Source organism: Molothrus ater, chromosome Z (assembly GCF_012460135.2).
Source record: "Molothrus ater isolate BHLD 08-10-18 breed brown headed cowbird chromosome Z, BPBGC_Mater_1.1, whole genome shotgun sequence".
Taxonomy (NCBI): Eukaryota; Metazoa; Chordata; class Aves; order Passeriformes; family Icteridae; genus Molothrus; species Molothrus ater.
The window spans coordinates 29,691,909-29,708,165 of record NC_050511.2 but is presented as its reverse complement, the minus strand read 5'-3'; the positions used below and the strand labels follow the sequence as shown (position 1 = coordinate 29,708,165).

The 16,257-nt window shown below is 33.5% G+C and overlaps 1 protein-coding gene across 7 annotated transcripts in view; it reads left to right on the top strand.

Annotated features, from left to right (window-relative positions):
- PTPRD (protein tyrosine phosphatase receptor type D) overlaps positions 1–16,257 on the top strand; it is a 1,172,279-nt gene that overhangs the window by 284,275 nt on the left and 871,747 nt on the right. For all 7 annotated transcript variants that reach the window (XM_054517855.1, XM_036402900.2, XM_036402899.2 and 4 more), the window contains exon 4: positions 14,438–14,545. The gene's annotated coding sequence lies outside the window, so the exon portion shown is untranslated. The remainder of the gene's footprint in view (positions 1–14,437; positions 14,546–16,257) is intronic.

The window sequence follows — 16,257 nt, the reverse complement described above, 5'->3', positions numbered from 1 at the left end:
ATCAATGTCATAGGATGGCACAACTCTAAAGTCTTGGAATCACCTTTTGCTCCTGGCTGTCTCCCTATGCGGAGCAGCCAGAACTCTTCCCTGACATTGTTTTTCAAAGTCTAGACTAAACATTCCTCAGAACTATTTTTATACAAAAGACTCAATGAATTTGCTTTCATACCAGTAATTTAATTGTTCTGTTAGTGAGGTGGTGCAGTTCCAATTTCTTAGAACTAACAAGAACCACTTCATTGATTCCTTCAAGCTGGTGAAAACAGGAAAAATTTTCAATCCTTGTTGGCCTAATTTGAATAGACAACAATAACTTTTAACATCAAATAACTGAAGTTCAGTAGCTCTTTTCTTAGAAGTAGTTGCGAGGAAAACAACAGCCAACGTATTGTCTGTTTGCTGACAGTACTATGTCCAAAATACTATGTTCAGCTTTTTCATTCTCTTGTTGAATTACTTCTTGAATATGAGCTATTTTGTCCGTGTATTTTGCTACATAATATGAGTTTTTTGGGGGTTTTTTTTTGAAACTTCTAAATCATCTTGTTACTACCTAAGTTTCTATAACTAGACTCTGGTTTGGTTCCAATATTTTATCCCACTTTAATTTTTTTTTTTTTTTAGAAGAGAGTGTATATCGAGAGGTCTTTGCTTTTTTAGTGATTTGTTTTTGTGAGAATTTCAGTGTAATCCCAAGTACATCTCAAGAAAGAACCACTCATTAAATCAAGGATAATCGTATCTACCAAAAATAACAAATTGCATTGTAAAAGATCCCTTCTCTCATCCTTTTTAAATGCAAGTATTCATGAGCAAAGTAGGCACAGGGATGTGACAGAGCCAGTATTATATTTCAGCTGGAGATAACTTGAGACTGGGAAGAAGTAAATCAGCTGTAAATGAGCATCATGTTAGTAAACCTGATCAAAGAACAAGGAAAAATTTAAAACATGTGAGACACCGAAAGTAGTTCACTCATACACCTGTGAGTGCTTTGTAGCAATAATAGCTCACAGACCGGACTGCACTCTGTTGAGATCAACCAGTTGTGTTTGTGAACTCCATCAGTTCTTGATCAGAAATACAGTGTTCTGACAATGGGCTCTTGGGTATCAGACAGTTGTTAAGGCAAAGTAAAACAAGTGCAGGTTTGGGCAGGCACATCAAGGTCCTGAGACCCTGCACTGCAAGATTGTAGAGAGCCTGTGACCTTATACCAAACCTGATAGAAATCATGTATGCTGAACGACCATTTCAACTTGAACTAGGTGTCATTATGAAATCTGAAAAGAAAAAAGTTTTTTGCACATGTACTGGTTTCTTAAAAAGTGTGCATTGGAAATAATATTAGTAGTATTAATGATAATAATAACAGAAGAACAATAATAATGTGTAGCAGATCAATCCTCGTAAAGGATATTGATTATGATCTTTGTACTATTTACTTATGACAACTGGAATAAAGGGAATCTTGAAAGTTTTCCCATACGACCTGGCTGACATAGGCAGATAAATGCTTGCTTCAAGAACAAGTAAAATATTGAATTTGAAATAAATCAAAAGTAGGTGTATTATCAAAAGTAGGTGGTCAAGACAGAAATGCAAAAGTAAAGATATTGTTTAGTGACAGATTATTAAGAACAGTAAGAAAGGTTAAAAGTATCTGTGTATAGATAACCTCATTACTGAAGTGAATGAAACTGGAACAGATAAAAGTACAGAAGAATCTACTCTTTGAAGAGTGGTAGTATTGGTGTGGCGTGCCTTGATCTGGTTTGGTTTAGTTTTGTTCCTTCCCCATCCCCAGCTCCTTGCCCTCCTTTAGATTAGTAATTTTGGATGCCAGGATTCTGAAAGGTTTGAGAGAGGTTCTGAAAATGTAACTGATATGGTTAGGTTTAAAAAGTCCTGGCTGACTCTGTTTTCATTTCAATGGTACAGCCAGCTGTGTAGGTATATTGTAGGATCTGATAACATTTTATAAGGGTGAGAAGAAGGGAAATTTTATGGGGATCTGATTTATGATGAAAATTTGAACAAATACTTGAACAAATTTTTTCAGCATAAAGTGCTTTGAGACAACGACCCTGAGGAATATTTATTCTTTTAGTTTTATGTAGTGAAGCAGATTTGAGTTGTACTTAACAAGCAGAATTGCATTTGAATTGCTTTAGGAAAAAAATCAGGTTTGAACTCTTTATTACTAGTAATTTAATGTGTTCAGAAGTGAAACAGTTCAAGAAGATTATGTTCAACACAGAGAGCTGAGTTTTGCATTGTGTAAGATATGGACTTTATAGATTGTGGAAAAGCCTAGGGCAAGTGTGCTTTTTAGGATCTGATATGGTAGAACAGACCCAGCTTTTTTGCTGAATATCTGAATTTAGTATTAACTGTGTGTTTACTCTTTGGGTTTTGGTTGAGTAAGCAGAAAGAATCTGCAATATGTAAGCATAAGACTTCAAGTATATTAAAGATTAATAGTAAGATTTACACCAATCTTCTATGTTAAGTAAAAATATTAAATTAACTGCTACTTGGATTATTAAGAATATATTATAAGTGAGAAAGGACTGAATTAATTCAATCAACAGTCAGCTTTTTTATTAATTAAAGAACCACTGTCAAAATATGGGACAACAAATATTGTACCTCTTTAAACTGTTGTAGTTATAGTTTCTCAATTTAATGAAGATATTTGACTTCTTACATTATTTTTCCTGTATATTTGAATGCAAATAGTATGCAATCTGTAATAGCATAGTCATGATAGCATTGATGATTAGATTATGCATAGAAAAGACTCCTAAAGAATTATATGAGACACAAAACTAGATGTAGTTCAGAATCTTAACAGCTGAATGCCTGCAAGCCTATAAAATCTAATACTATATTATCTGTTGACTAAATTTTATTATGTCTGATGAAAGGTTTTATCTTCTTTTTGTTTCTTCATCCATTATTAAGAAATAAAATAAAATAAAATAAAAATATTTCATTTTGGGTTTTTGTAAATAATTTCTTGGCTTAGTAAACCTATATTTAGAATGTCAGTCTCACACTAATAACAAACCAGCTTATTTGGACTCCATATATAGCAGAAATCTCCCATCTTCTTAATCAAACCAATAAAATATCTCAAGGCTTTTTGCTATATGTTCCTAAACAAGGAACAGTAGGATCTGGTGTTTGTGGCTATTCATCTAGTCTACTGACTATTCAATCTGCATCGCAGCAAGTTCTTCCCTTGCTATAGAAATGGCTTAAATTACTTTTGATTAAATTATTACCAAATGAAGCCATAAAGAAGGTTTTGAAAACAGTTTATTACAGCTACCATATTAGGAGAACCATAAGATTGAAAACTAGCTTTCCTTTAGGATAGAAGAAACCAAGGCAGGAAGTTATGATGTCAAAAGCTATTCCTGCATAGTGAGGATTCAGCCAGCAAGCATAAGGAAAGGCTGAAATCGGAATGAACTTTTGGATTACACCTAGTTGACAACTTTTGTTTATACAGGGTCACCTAGACCAGGTTTCCGAGACACATTCCCAGAATAGCTTTTAATCTACAAGGGCAGAGATCCCACAATTTTTCTGGGCTACCTTTTTCAGTGGTTGGTTCCCAAACGGAAAAAGAGGTTTTCTGTATTCAAAAGGATCTTCCTGTGTTTCAGTTTCTGCTCATTCCTCTGATCTTATCACCAGACACCTCTGAAAAGAGCCTGATTCCATCTTTGAACTGTCCCTTTAGATTTGTACATACTTTGATGCAATCTGCCTTGACCATCTTCCCTGTCATCCAGATAATTAATAAAGGTGTTATATGTATTAAATGTGATCTCTCTTGTGTTCCTCTGATCTAACTTTCCGGGATATAATTCAGGGTGTTATGAGGGATGGGGGATTCCCTAGAGTAGCACCAGAGCAGGACATCACCCAGTTGTGTGGGAATAAAGGCAGACTGAGTTCTAGCTGTCATATCATACTGCAGGTGGGTGTCAGGACTGGACCTGGTGATTGTAGCCAGAGTCAAACATAGACCCATGTTGATGGGATGACTGAAAAAACTTAATCAATATTTTATCATTAACAAGGAAGAAAGTGTCACTTGAGTAAATCTGCTCTTCATATAACATTGTGAGAAAACTTTTTTTGGTTTAGGAGGAAATTATCTTTTCTCGTCCTTTCCAGCATAAATTTTATATTCAAGGTAAATTATAAAGGACTGCACGCTAAGCAAGTCTAGTTGCCAGTTCCCTGATGATAGAATATATAACAGTTATTTGAACAAGTGTTACTCCAGATCACATCTTCAGTACAGTTTCTGTGTGGGTAACACATTCACCATTCCCTAGTTCTTGGAAGCAGACAACTGCTATTTTGATTCCTGATATAAACTACTGTAGCTTTTTACAGTCTTTGTATGTATTTCCAATAGCCTGGATTCATTCACAGAAACAGAGAAAGCAGGATAACTAATACCAAAGAATGCTTGAAATAAGCCAGAGGCCTTTATGCCTATGGTTATTGAATGCATTAGAATCTCCCCAATCATATCTTTTGTTAAAGTAGATTTTTTTTTTTCAGAAGGAAGAGTAAGAAAAATAGTCTTAAATTTATAAATTTCAGATCTTTTATTTGGATTTATGTATTTTTTTTCTGGAGCTATGACAAAAATAATCAGTGATGTGTGAAGCTTAAAAGTGAGATCCATCTATGTAATTTTTGAACAGGGATTTTTGCCACTCTTTAAAATTGTTTAAATAGCATAACCATTCTTTGTCCAGGAATTACAGATGCAGGGTGAAGGATTTCTGAAATAAAATCAGAATGTATTAGTAATCACATCTTTTCTTGATAATGCCTTTATTTTCTATTGAACAACCCTTTCACAATATTTATCAAGCAAAAGGAAAGTTAGAGCACACCTGATACATTTGGCCAGATTGCACTAGTAAATTTCAGACACATGCTTTATAAACTAAAGACAATAGTAAGCAGATTGTATTGAATTGGTTTGTATGAATAGCGAGTGGATGGTGAACAGTATATTCAGGAGAACAGTAAAGTTCTCACTGAATCTATCCTTGCCCAATGAACTTGGGGTCTTTCCCTGACATTCACTAAGGTTACTTGTTTAGATTATTTTGGCATATATTTTCAGAAGCACAGGAGTTGAATTTTATAAGAAACTTTAAGCACGATCTATAGGAAATCATAGAAAACCCAAACACATTATTTGTTTAAAGCCAAATAAATAAAAAAGGAATAAATTAGAAATTTAGAATTTCTAAAGCCTAAAACATTTTTTTAAAATCCCAAAACCTAGTAAGTATTATTTTTGCTAGTGTTGATTTTTGCCAGTGTTGATAGAAAGTTTTAGATCAATACAATAGTGCAGAGTTTTAGGATTTGTTGCATTTGCCTTGACTCAGGCTGATTTTATCTTGCTTTAGCAAGTGTCTGGAAGTCAAGAAATGATTGCCAAACATTTTGGAGCTGCAGCTCTGTGAGTTTCATCAGGTCAAGGTCTGATGCTTTATATCATCATCAGCATCACTTGAATTTTTGAAAATTTGCCAGTTTGATATCTTCGTTTAGATCACAAAATATTAAAAAAAGTTGTTTATCTGAAGTAACTATCTTAATGCAACCACATTTTAGATAACACCGACTGTCAGAACGTTTGGATATGTGTATCAGCTGACTGCTTTTTAGGACTAAACAGAATAATTGTTAAGTAAAAAAGATGTCACAAGGAGTCATTGGGGATATTTACCGAGATGAACTTTTTAGTCATCTTATGTGGCTTACAATTACTACATTATTCTCTGTCAATGTCTTGTAGTCTTCTTAAACTTTAATTAATAGTGTTGCTATAGTAATACATAAAATTTTAAATATAAGCATATATGCTAGTATTTCTCACTTTAAATTCCTTCCTGCTTGGATTTTGCATATGCCTCAGAAGAACCACATATTCATATACCACATACCACATATATCCTTTGTTTCTCACACAGATAGACATAGAAGAAAAAGAGCATGTGTTGTATTTTGTAGCAGAAAAAAATCAGAAAACATCATCCTCTTTAAAGCAGTCAGCATTGCATAGGAAATTTAGAGAGGTAGTACATCATTCCATTTTTAAATCAAAGATGCAACATTTATCTTTAAACAGAAAAAAAAAATTCGGCTTTCAAAATTTAATAGTAATTTGAACTTTAGTAGTATCTTTCCTGTATTAACCTGTGCTTGCTAGTGTTTACAGGATAACAGCTTCTAGAAGAATCAAGGAAACCCTAATAAATACATGACTTTTCTAGTAATCAGACTCTGTGAACTAGGTTGCCTTTGGTTTCTTGTTTTTATTACCTCCATTCCAAATTTGAAAAAATGCAATTTGCAAAAAAATGCATAAAACAGGCAGTTTTCTCTGCTTTAAGTGGAGAACTGAACGAGGAAAATCACTCCTTTGTTCCCTGTCTAAATTATTCGTGATTCTATGGCTTTGTGATAGAAAAACATTTACAGTATGTCTGAGAATTCATCACCAGCTATCCTTGCCTCATGTCATGATACTGCATACCAGCACATCAGAAGACAATTTAGTCAAACAGTTCCTCCAAGTGCACTACTATATCTTCTTTTTCACCTCTGGAATAAACTTACATGTTGTGCTGTTTTTTTGTTGTTGAGGGTTTTTTGGTTTATTTGTCTGGTTTTGAATTTAATGGACATTATCTTAAAAATCACATTAGAAAATTGTGATCAAAGTAGAGGTGTGGTAGTATGTTGAAATTATATGTGAAATTTCTCTTTTTTCCCTTCTTCCTTTCATTTGGAAGCATTTGTGGTCTCTGCAGCTACCTTATCTATTGTATTTTTCACAGACTTCGTTGCTTATAAGCTCTGAGCCTGGTTCTAAGGTTACAGTTTAAGATTGGTAGAGAAATTTCTGGATATGCTCCTTTTTATCCTGAGAAGTATTTATAAGCAGTTTGGTCACCATTATGATTGTAATAATAAGGGTCTGTAGTATCAAAATGAAGTAAAGTTGTATTTTATTTTACCATCTAGCAGTTTCCAGTCTTTTCTGTCATTTTCCTGCCATATGCATTAATTTCTCCATGTCCTATTAAAAAATAGGACAATTTATTTTAGAAATACCAAACTGCAGCATACATGAATGATGATTATCCACTCAGCCATGAGTTTTAAGGATAGATCTGTTTGTCAGGGATGGAAGACAGAGCTTTCATTTTGAAAATAGAATCAAGCGACCCTTAAAATTCAAGACCTCTGAAGATTAAGCTGTCTAGCTTAATCAGAGAGATGATTGAGGCATGAATTCTACATTAGTATATATGTATATGCACACTACTGTAATTGAAAAGAGAGGGCAGCTGTTTAGCTTTGAAGACAAAATGATAACATAAAGCCAGTTATTGAGACCCAACTTTTAGACAGGTATTAAAATTAGAAATACATATTCTAGTTGAGATATTTAAATAATATTAGAGTAATGCAATGCAATCTTTGGTAACACAACTATTTCAAATATGTACTTCACTCCAGAAAATTTTATAACCTCTGTGCATCGTTTTAATAAATATAGGACTGCTTTTGTTCATTTGGACAATGATGTATTTAAATCTCTGATTCCTCATTTTCCTCCTCCTCCTCCTCCTCCTCCTCCTTCTTCTCATCCTGCTCATTATCATCATCATCATCATCATCATCATCATCATCTTTCAAGACTACTGGGAAAAACAAAATTTAATGCATTGACATTTTAATGTTCTTTGTACTTGCATCTATACATTAAACCAGTAACAAAATCAAATTTCATGCTTCAAAGCTTTAGCCAGTCATCAGCAAAGTGAAGGAGTACATTGTCTTGATGAGTAATTGGTTAGATATATTATTTCAGCTCCTCCTCTAAAGAATCAGAGGCTATAGCTGCAACTATAGACTGGAAGAAAAGACAGATGAAAAGACACTTAAAAAATATTTTTAGCTGCTGACATAATCAAGGTCATGCTGATCACCAAATTTTTATTTGAGTAGCAAATTTTCCATGGTAAGTGTGATGGAGAGTTTAGGAGATTTTTGTCAACTTTTTAATTTTTTTTACAGCAAAATGAGTTGATGGAGGTCTTGAAATGACATAATGTGAAATCATTTTTCAGCTTCTAAATTTTATGATCAGAATAAATCAGTTCTTGACAAAACTTAGCTGAGTTTTGTTTGAATTATCTGCGTATGTTTCAAATAATAAAATCCTTTCAATATTTTAAACCTGAAGAAGAACACATACAGCCTCCCTTGATGTCATGACCTACTCAGGGAGAAATGAATACGATCATTACCTCTATGCTCTCTAACAAAGGGAAGTTACCAGCTCTGGCAGCACTCAGATCAAAAGGCTGACTGTTGTCGTGGTTGACCTTGGATTGCTGCCATATCCCCACCCAGACACTGACTCACTTACCCTCCTCATCTGAACAGGAAGAGAAAATGAGATTGAAAATTCTTGTCATTTGTTAGTGTCTTTACACTCTTTATGGGAACAGAAATATAACACACTAGAAAATGACCTGGTTAAAATTAGATAAAGAAAATAAACCAACAAAGTCCAGATTAATGATTATGCGTTTAAGATAAAAATAAAAAATGGGGAAAATCTGTACCATTAGCTACAATGTAGCAAACACTGTAACTGTGAAGTTGAATAAAATAATTGCTTCATAGTTCTAGTTAGATAAGAATATTATGAACCTCAAGGAAATCTTAGTAATTCAATTTACCCAGCATCCTGCATTTATAACACAGCTCCAGCATTGGTCATTTCCATGGGGTTCAGTCCTTCAGGAACAGACTGGTCCAACATGAGTTCCCCATGAGCTCTAAGTTTTGTGAGAAAATATTCTGCCACTTGGGCTCCTATTCACATTCTTCTGTCTGGGCTTTTTTCCACAATCAACAACTTCCATTAGGACATGTTTTTCTGAGTGTAGAGAGAAACTGGCCTACAGTTTGGATATCTTCTATGGCCTACAGTGTGGATATCTTCTCCAACAAGGTCTTCCATGGGCTGCAGGAGGACAATCTGATTCTCCATGGTCTTTACAGGCTGCAGAGGAATCCCTATTTCAGTGCCAGGAGCACATTTTCCTTCCTCCTCCCTTGATCTTAGTGTCTACAAGTTGTTTCTCTCACATTTTTTCTCAGTCCTATCTCTCACAGCTGCTACACAGTATATGTTGCCCTTTCTGAGATATATGTTATCAGAGAAGCAGAATCTTCTTTGTTGATGCATTAAGCTATGGATCCATTTTGGAGCTGCCTGGAACTTTCTCTGGCTCATGTTGTGAAAGTCCCTACTCTCACAGAAACCACCCCTGCTGCTCTCCTCCCCAGTATCTTGCCAAAACAGGCAGGAAATGTTTATAATTAGGACTCTTGCATTATCATGAAAAAATATTTTAAAATATAATCAGAATCTCGCTCTATAAACCCATAGTTGATTATGATTTCAAGTAGTTAGTAGACTACTACAATCTTGGAGCAGGTAGAGATGTTAGATTCTGTACTCAGAAATAAGCTCTTATAATTCCACAATGCTTTAGAAGATGCCTATGTTTTTATTTTTTCATAGGAAATCATTACTTTTCTAGCATAAGTCAGAATGTGACAATCTCAGTCACTTTAAGTTCTGAAGTCAGGATCAATGTATTTATTAACACTTTTCAGTCTCTGAACATATGTTAGAGATTTACTGTCTCTGCATTTGCCCTGTATTTTTGTGAATCTTCTTGTTATCTCAAGCATGTCATCTCTTGTAGTATAAGGACTTGCAGTCTTACTATAACGACTTGCAATCTTACCTAAAAGATACTGCAGCTGATGAAAATTTTCTTGTTAGGTCAAGAAAGCCTGGAAAATTTGTTTTGAGAGGACAGTAAAATAGGTAGTATGACACAGAACTTACAACTTTGAGAGCAGCAGGAGAATTATATGTGTATTCTCTCTTGCAAGTGTGATAGGGTAAAATAGATTTCTTATGATGCTTTCCCTGAGGAGTATCAAGATATAAAGGTATATGAATTTTTTCTGATAAATAGAGTTTTTTTAAAGGTACAGTGATTAATTATATAAAGAGGAATTAGGAAATTCTGTCATCAATCGCAGTGTTTTGTAATGCAAATACCATGAACTGTCATATATAAAAATTCTTAAATTCATGTGACATGTAAAAATAATGGTTTTATGTTTCTGTTCTTTTCGTGTGTGTGTGTTAGAGTTAAAATTTGTGTTGTATACTTAGAAATAGAACTGTGGTGCTCAGGTACTGGCAGAAATTAAGTGTATTTTAATGTTGTTCTAAGTTCTGTACTTTTTCTGTGCCATGCTTTTAATTTAGCTATGTTCTTGGTAAAAACTTTAAAATATAATCTACACAAACCTTGAAGAACTAAAAAGGTTTCATTTGAGAACACACTTTTATTTTTGTTCTCTATTTTCTGCTTGTTTTATTTGTTTCTAAACAAATTTGTATGGCTATGGCTGTAGGAAATTATTGAATGGAAAATGTTTTGACATCTTTAAATAAAGAGAGAAATTAAGCTGTCAAATGCAAAAATATTCCATCGCTGGGTGCTGGGAAAGCAAAAATTACTCTAAAAGGGTATCACTTTCAGCGATAGAAATTTTATGAAACATATGTGTTCATTAATTTGCTTTATTATTTGGTGTTATTTTTGCTATTAATTTGATAATGTTTCCAAATTTTTAATAAAAGATAATAGAAACATTAACTGTCTCCACATATATATATATATATATATATATATATATATATATATATCTGTGAATCACAAATGAAGGTAAAATACATGGAATAAATGAAATTTATGTAACTGTAAGTGTGGATTAGTTGTTAAAATAGACAGACTGTATAAGGTAGGGTCATATCCCAAAAGTGTGAATGAAAGAGAAAAGGATTTAATTTGTTTAAAGGGAAGTTATCATTATCTCATGTAGCCACTTTCTCTGTCCAAAGAAATAAGCAAAGGCTTACTGAACTCTATTATTTATGGAAGTGAAAAGAATATAATGGAATTTTTATAAATAATTTCCCTTTTATCTAATTCACACTACTAAGGATAACTTGTGTACTATTTTCCCATTTTCAGAAATCATGGATATCATATAAACACTGGGAATGTTCACTGATGTGTTGTTTCTGTGATGTCTGAGGCAGGATTTCATATTATGTCTTATGATTTTAAAAAGAAATTTTCAAAGAAGGTATAATATCCATGTCCCAAGTGGCATCTAGCATATCTGAAATCTTCTACCCTATATTCCTTTGAACAAGGGCTTTTGTGCCAGAATCTTGTCATTTTTTTTCTATCAACTGATCTAATAAGAGATATTTCTGCTCTTCACAAGCTTTCCTTAATATCTAGCTTTTGTCTTTGGAGAGCAGTGTCACAGGTCTGAATCGAACACATTGAAATTAACTGTGACCAGAAGCACATATGTAAACGTCAGTGCTGAAGCTTAACCTCTTCTCTAACACTGTCAACTATATATTGCCATCTGGCTTTCTCAATTTGTTTTCTAAGAAAATGTAAATGTTTCCACCCCGCTAGCAGGGAATTTCAATGTACATCATAGAAGAGAGAGGAAGTAAAGCTCAGTGCTCTGTTAGTGGCTAACAGAAGTAGCAGACAGCCCAAAGCATCATGCTTATCTGTTGCTTTCATTCAGGAGCCAAAGTGATATTTCCTTCTGTTCCCAACTGATAACCAGTGCAAAATACAGGCAAAAATAACTTTGTGACAACTGCATTCCTATTTAAAAAAAAAAAAAAAAAGAAACACCAGCTGCTGGGCTGATTGGCAAGATGTTGAAAATGTTCATAGGTTTGCTGACACTGAAATGTGTAGAAGTGGAACTAAGGGAAGGGGAAACTGAGTTCTGGGGAAAAAGAGAGGAAGAAAAGCCAAGAAAAGACATAGGAAAAGATTAAGTACATTGAAAGAAATCAATTTTCATTTAAAATTTAACAAGGAAGGTATATTTTGAGAGAAAATATCTTTTGCTTCTCTGGAATTGAAAATGTGTACCCAGTTTGTTTCCCTACAGTAGCTGAAGTGTGAGAGAAAAATCTCATGATGCTGCTGCACAAGTTTGTTTCCCAATTTCAAGTTAGGAGTAACAAAAGAGAAGAGGTTCTTACCTCTTAACCTCTGGTGATGATTCAGTCTCCTACACTTCTCTGCCTTGGAGAATTCCAGACTAGACTTGTTTGGAAATTCACCATTAGAACACTTTCTGTTAAGAAATTCTTAGTTGTTCTCAAGATGCAACTTGTGATGACATATACAGCAAAGTGGATTTATCTTTGAAGCACTTTGGAGAGATTTAATTCTCAGTTGCAGATTTTACTCATTAACCTTTGCGGTCTCAAGACATGGTTATATTTCCCTGTACTTTTAGAAAAATTGTTGGTTTCTGACAAAGTCTTCAAACACTTTTGGAATTCTGCCTGTAAATAAATGTTTTGAAATTCAAAAATATTACAGGACTTGTAACAAAAGCCCTTTTTCAGCTCTCTACTGATAGTTATTTGTGGTCAAATCCATAAGCATTTTAAATTAAATTTGGCTGAACAGAAGATGTATGTATAAACAACCTCCACTAAAGCTTATACTGCAGGGGCAGCTACTGAAATTTGTTGGGCCTTCTACTGAAAGGGCTTCTGAGAGAATGAGTTTACTAATGGTGTAAGTCCAGAGCTGCAAAGTGTTTCTGGAATAATGTAGACTTTTTATTTTTTGGAATTGTGTATATAACTAAGATTAGGAATTTTTTCTTGATATTAAAATTAGAATATAGTAAAAGGAGCTTTCAGCTGCTAGGAAATCGCATATTAATTTTATAAGATTATTTCAATTGTTTTGAACTAATTAATTATTTAAGCAATTAAACTACAGGAAAAGCATTACTGAATTTTTTTAAGTTAGAGCATACTTATTTTTCTGATGAAATAAAAATGTGCTATTTGCCTTTAATAAAATAACATTAATTCATAAAATAATGTCAGCATGTGACAAGGTGTAGTTCTTCTACATTTTTACACTCTAAATTAAAGGCCATAAATTTGTCAGATGTGCAGTGCCTCTCCAAGCAGTATTTATATTAGCATTGAATAACTAACTATATAGTAATAATCCATCTTCTTGTAGAGTCTTTTCATAACCTATCATTTCCTCATAAGCTGTATATCCTTTACAGCAAGGAATGTTGATGGATAAAGATCTGAAATTTTCTAAGCCACCTGTGATTTTCTGAATACTGCTGTTCTGTCCATATTGCTACCATTGCATGAAAGCTCACTATTAAGTTGTTTTAAGTCAGTGAATTTCTGAAAAATTTGTCTCCTGTAGAAATCTATTAATTGTGTTGTAATAAAGCTGAGAGTTGTAATACATTTGGTTTTCTTTCGGTTGGAAGGACAGAAATATCATATGGTCAAGACAACAAAATTACTGAATATTTACTTCTAGGTGTAATAAATCTCTGCTTTTTCCACTGTGTTTTCCCCACATATTTCCATTAATATCTCTGTCCCTTCAGATATCTCTCTGTTGTCATGTTGCCTGGTTGACCTGATTGACCTGGTTGACCTTCTGCCTGCAAATAACTTCCATGAAGACTTATAGTATATTTTTTTCCCCAGGAACTTAAGTTAAACTGATTGGGCTATGATTTTCAGAACCATCTTTTCCCCATCTTCTCGATATTATATTAGATTCTTGATATATTAGGTTGATATTAATTATATTATATTACATTATATTAGTTGCTCCTTTAGTTAGTTAGGACTTCTTATCTTCATTTCCTTTCAAAGGTGAGAGAGAGCACTTTAAAATTGAGAGACTTTTCCTTTAACCTTTTGTTTTATAAATAATTTTCTCATAAATTTGAAGTCTATAGTCTGTAATAAGAAGAAACTTGGAAAAAAGAAATGGTACTTCAAGATCAAAATAAAAATGAAACTTTCTTATTTAGATATCTACATTAAGCTCCTTTGCTCTGAAACACTTCTATTTGCTACTGCTAAATTCTCTGACTAATTTCTTCAGCATCAACATTTTTAAATCCATACATATTTGAATAAATATATATATGAATAAATGTACACAAAATAAATTATTTTTAGAGCACTTATTTATATATATATTGTATCACACAATCAAGGAGAAATTCAAAGAGTGAAACTGTTTATGCTTCTATCCTTTGTGTAACTGTTTTGATGACTCCTCTAATGAGACAGGCTAAGATAATATAATAAATGTCTTATTGCACTTAGAAGATAGGGAAGAAAAATAGTTACTGACCCTGTGTTTCATTCCAGGTGGGAGTAAAAAACAACTGTTTTCCTCACCGTTTACAACCCAGTTAAGAATTTGACTGACAGAATGTTGGCACCAGCTGTGGCAGAACTGATCAGCCTCAACTCCAAGTAAGTGATGTCTTACACATTTGGAGATTCATTTCAGACTAATTTACAAAGCCTACTGATTTCTAGCAACAAACACAAATTAAAAATACACTTTATATGGCACTGTAGAGGACTTTGATTTCCCTTGTCGTAGAATTCTTAAACATATCTTTAAATCGGTGTGTAACTTCATCTGTTCATAATGTTACTCTGCAAATTTGATGCCACCTCATTCTGATTCCTCTTCCTTACTAGACAATTAAAAGCACTATCTGAAAGTAATGACAAACTATTATAAAACATAAATATAAACATGAACATGGGGGAAATATTCAATGATCAAGAAAATGTAGACAAAAAATAGTTTGTTGACATAGAAGAAAAACTGGTGGGAAAAAACCTAAGTAAGAATATTTAGATGCAAATTAAATTAACCTTGCTTCCCACTGTATTTCTCATGGGAGACAATTGTGGGTAAAGGACAGAGTAAGAAGCCTTGATAGTCCAAAAATTATCTCTGAGGGAAGTCCACATGTTATCTTTCACATGGTTAAGGTGACAGTAGTGCTACAGTCACCCACACAGGAATTATGCACTCACATTTAAGTGCACCTCTCATCCTTCTAGTCTTAGATTTTTAATATTCATGGACACCAGTATCTCAGTTCTACTTAGAGTTTTGTTTTCTTTGATGTTGAAAAATTCCATTTTTCTGATAGCTAGTAGGAAACTGTGGAGAAGATAAAGTCAGGTTATCAGTTTGTCAGATCAGCTTTTTGCTCACAATATAATTTCAGTGAAAATCTATTTTCCTCTTTGAAAACTGTGCACACGATGCTTATTGTAGCAGACCACAGCTAAGAGCATCATTTTTACATTGGTTCATTTTTACATTGATATATATATTCAGTATGTACCATTCAAATTGTTCCCAAATATTAACTAGCATGTAGTGAAAAAAAATCAGAATTAAGAAAGTGTGATGAGAGTGTGACTGAATTATTAAAGATATTTATGTACTCTGGAACACAAAAAAAGTAAGATGAAAAATGAGGCTGTTAAGTTATATATTTCACAAGTACTTCTAGTGAGCAAAGTACAAGAGATAAAGTGAGGGACTACTTTTGGATAAAAATATAATATGTGTATATTAATCAATTTAGCTTGACACTTACAATATGAGCAACAAAAAATATAACCCAGAAAAATGAAGGATATAGAGCTTAAGACAATTGCTGCTCAAATTACAGCAGTTTAAAATACCCTGACACCAGAATACTCAGTCTTTTTCTAGGCCATCTTTGTAACAGTGATAGACTAAAAGGCAAGGAAAAGAAATATTGTATTCATTCTACATTTGGGAACAAGGTCACAGCAAAGTGAACATTTGACATTAGGAGTCTGCTACTGGGCCAAAAAGGGAACCTGTTTATTTTGACCCTTGTTCCAGGGTTTCAGACTTCATCTCTGTGAAAGGTTAACACTTTGCATCTGGATAACATCAGGATCAGATTTTCACAAGCTTTTAGTACCCTCACTGGACGAGGTCTTCTATTCTTTCCACAGAGAGCACTTAACTGATTATCAAATGATAGTCCCTGATTTTAATATATGCTGAAGGTCAAGGTTTACATTTTAGCAGCTTTCCTATGTGATGACAAAATTTGACAAGGTCTAATTGGTTGTGATTTGTCTTTTAATCTTGTAATCTCTTATTATTGTTCCATTTATAT